This window comes from Helianthus annuus, chromosome 2 (genome assembly GCF_002127325.2).
Source record: "Helianthus annuus cultivar XRQ/B chromosome 2, HanXRQr2.0-SUNRISE, whole genome shotgun sequence".
In the NCBI taxonomy this organism is placed as follows: Eukaryota; Viridiplantae; Streptophyta; class Magnoliopsida; order Asterales; family Asteraceae; genus Helianthus; species Helianthus annuus.
The window spans coordinates 96,862,011-96,865,949 of record NC_035434.2 but is presented as its reverse complement, the minus strand read 5'-3'; the positions used below and the strand labels follow the sequence as shown (position 1 = coordinate 96,865,949).

Below are 3,939 nucleotides of genomic sequence, written 5' to 3'. Positions count from 1 at the left end.
AGTTAAAACCATTTTTAACATATAAGACTTGATACCTATTGATGTTTAAGTAAATTTTCATAAGTAAACAGTAAGCAAAAGTTTTTGAACTCAGAATGCTAATTTTGACCTTTAAAGCTTATGCGAAATTACCAAAATGCCCCTACGGTGCAAAGCTTGGTGATAATAGATAAATTTCACATATATGCAATACCCTACTGTTATGACTTATAAAAATACGTATTTTACTGATTATATCAGACTTGAAACTCAGATTTATATTTAAACTCTTTTATAAGCTTTAAAATGACCAAAATACCCCTACGGGGCATAATTTGAGTTTAAATTCATTTTGGGGATAATGAAAGGTATCCTACTGATATCATAACATATTTAAGGCATATTAACTTAGGAAACCTGTTCATGACTCATTTGGTTACCCGTTACGCACTTTTTGCGTTCGGTACGGTTTGTGTACCTAGTTTGCATAAATTAGCCGAAACAAATTAGCCGAAACGGGTCAAACCTTATCATTTTTATTTCAAAATCCAGAATGTGTTTAGTTTACCCATATTAAACAAGTATACAAACTTGTCGGGTCTAAACCATATTCTAATCCGGTCTTCGCTTAATCATGCGTTTTGAATCGTATCTTCTTTTTAAAACTAACCGGTCTAAGTCTAGGCTTAATTAAGACCCGTTAGGAATTGATGTGCACAAAATGCAACATATAAATTACATCAATTGTGGCATAAAACTAACCCTTTTTAGTACTAATGTTGGAAAAAGTGTGCTTTTGTCTTCCTTTTGTATTTTCAGGATTAAATGAACTCAAATAAACAAAAGAAGCAAAAAGGCAGCAAAATCTAACATAAATACAAAAAAAGGAACAAACGTGACATGCCCGACCTCCTGACAGCATCTTCCCAAGCAAAAACAAGAAGACCGAAGACTGAACACGCCCCGTGCTCAGTAAGCACGGGGGCGTGCCCAAGTGTCAGCAGAAAAGACAAAGTTGTAGAAGCTTCCATCGCCCACCACGGGGCCGTGCTCAGCGGACAAGGGGCCGTGGTCAACTATAAGATTCGCGAAATCCAGGCAAATCTTGATAGTACAAAGATGCTTCTGCACACGGGATCGTGCTCAGCGGACACGGGGGCGTGGTCAACTAATGCAGACAAACTGCATTTAATGAAGAAAGAGAGGAGGATGGACACGGGGCCGTGTCCAGCGGACACGGGGCCGTGCCCGAGCTTCTGTTCAGCCTATAAATAGGAGTGCTTGGAGCTCTTACAACTCATCCTTTGGCACACCACCTCTCTCACACTTCACCCACCACCCACCACCATCACAACACCATCATCCACCACCATTATCCATTGTCCATCATAGAGTGTGTGAGTCGTCTCGGGATCCAAGATTGATCGTAAGAGTTCTTGACAATCAGAGGCCATGTTTGCCTAAGTCTCTTACATCACTTGGTGAAGACAAGTGTTTAGTGTAATACTTTTTATTTTTAATCTTTTGCACTTTTTAATTGGTTTTGTATTAATGACTTTAATTACTAGTTTCTTATGTTGAAGGTGATTCTTCCTTATCGTTTGTCCGTGGTGTCTTGGCATTTTTTTACTATCTATATAAAATAAAAGATTTTCACCATTCATATCTCCACGGTCTATATGGAGGTATGTTGGCTACCTGGTCGGGGGTTAAGGGAACGGTTTGGTAAGAGTCTTGCCATTGTTTAGTGTATAGATCCTGCAAAGGACCTGGGTCAAATTTAGTAGGACCTCCTTCAATACCCAACGGTATTGGGTGGCGGGGGTCCAAAGTCTTTGATCCCCTCATAAGATAAACTACTATTAAAACTTTAACCCGGCTACTTAGGACTGTATCCCTGCTGACTCATACTACTTAGCCGAAGGTAACGTCGCCTTCAAAAGAAGGGCCTACCACATTATGCATTAATAACTTAATTAATTATCTTTCAATAATCCGACCCTTTAGGATTGTATCCTTGCTGACTCAAACTACTGGGTTGAGGGTAACGTCGCCTTCAAAAGAGCGGCCTACTACAACAACTAAGATAATCTCTTAAACAAGTGCAAAAGTGCGAAAATAATCAAAGGTTACACTACACACGAGTCGGATCCAAGTGCTTGATCTTGTCTATCTGTTTTTACTTTTATTTTACTTTTCAGCATTTTAGTTAGTTTTATTTTTCTAGTTTAAAAACCTTTTTCTAACTTTTGATTTGATTAGACGTTGAGGATAAACTGGTACTAAAAGCTTTTGTGTCCTTGGACGACCTCGGTATCTTACCAACACTATACTATGTCCACGATGGGTGCACTTGCCCATATGTGTGTTTAGTGTTAGTAAATATCGTGTTTTATAAATTTAAAACTTGGCTAAAAAGTGTAAAAAGGGCTTAAAATATACACCTAAAATATACTACTCTCACCCACATCAAGTTTTTGGCACCGTTGCCGGGGACACAAGAATTTTAAGAAAGTTAGGAATCTGCGGCCTAATCAATTTTTTTCTGTTTTACTTTCATTTTTTAGGATTTTCTTAATTTTTCAGCTTCTACAGAGCTCAGCACGGGCCGTGCCTGGTCGGACACGGGCCGTGCCCAGCAGTGTCACTGGCAGTTTTTATTTTCTGAGTTACAGAGAGCTGAGCACGGGGCCGTGTCAGTGCAACATGGGGCTGTGTCCAACTTCCCAGTAACAGGGATCCGAAAAACAATCACTGTATCTCCGACCACGGGCCATGTTCACTGAGCACGGGGCCGTGGTGAACTTTCTGACCAACATTCTTTTCTGTTTTTATAGCAGGACTTGGAACCCAGGCACCACATCTGAACTTTCTATGTAGTGTATGAGCTCCAGCTCTAGTAGAGACATAAAAGAACCTCTAGAAGAACCCGAACGCTTTCTCAGAAAAAGACTTAAAGCTAAAAACCAAGAGAAAGTTTCGGGGAACCCACTTCCAATGGCGGACCAACGTACCCTCATGGATTACCTACGACCCACCGTGGGTAATCTCGGCGCCGCTATCAATGCCCCGAATGTCGAAGCCAACAACTTCGAACTTTGGCCACATTTGATACAAATGCTTCAGAACTCTGCAACCTTCCATGGGCTTGCGGACGAGGATCCCCATCTACATATTACTAATTTCTTAGAAATATGTGATACCTTCCGGATCAATGGAGCATCAAACGACGCCATCCGCCTTCGGATGTTTCCATTTTCACTGAAAGACCGAGCAAAGGCTTGGCTCAATGCCCTCCCAGTTGGCTCGGTAAACACCTGGGATGAACTAGCCCAAAAGTTTCTATATAAGTATTTCCCTCCCGCTAAAACGGCTAAATTAATGACTGAAATTAATACATATTCACAAGAGGATGGGGAATCCTTGTATGAAACTTGGGAAAGGTTCAAGGAGCTATTACGAAAGTGTCCTCATCGCGGTCTTGCGGTGTGGCAACAAGTATCCACTTTCTACAATGGGTTGTTGCCACACACAAGACAAACACTTGACTCTAGCTCCGGGGGACTTTTAGGTAATCGCCGCCCACATGAAATATACAATCAAATTGAGGAAATTGCTCAAACCAATTTTCAGTGGCACACTCCCCGAGGCAATAAATCTATTGCCCCGGGCGCCCATAAGGTTGATGAAAGCACTTCTTTACAAGCCCAAATCGAGTCCCTTTCTTCAAAAATCAAAAAGTTAGAAACGACAAAAACGGTCTCGGTTATGGCTTGTGAAGGGTGTGGTGGGCTACATGAAAGTTGGAGTTGTATGAAAGAAACAAATGATCAACAAGAGTCGGTAAACTACATTGATAACAGACCTAGGCCGTCGGGTCCTCCAACGGGTACCTACAACCAAGGATGGCGTAACAACCCTAACTTTGGTTGGAGAGAACCCGGCAATAGTAGTAACCAA

At 41.3% G+C, this 3,939-nt stretch overlaps 1 non-coding gene across 1 annotated transcript; it reads right to left on the bottom strand.

Moving 5' to 3' along the window:
* Positions 1-3,354: 3,354 nt before the first annotated feature.
* Positions 3,355-3,461, bottom strand: LOC118489922. The gene has a single exon (XR_004887934.1). It is a non-coding gene; the product is annotated as a small nucleolar RNA R71 (small nucleolar RNA).
* Positions 3,462-3,939: the final 478 nt, after the last annotated feature.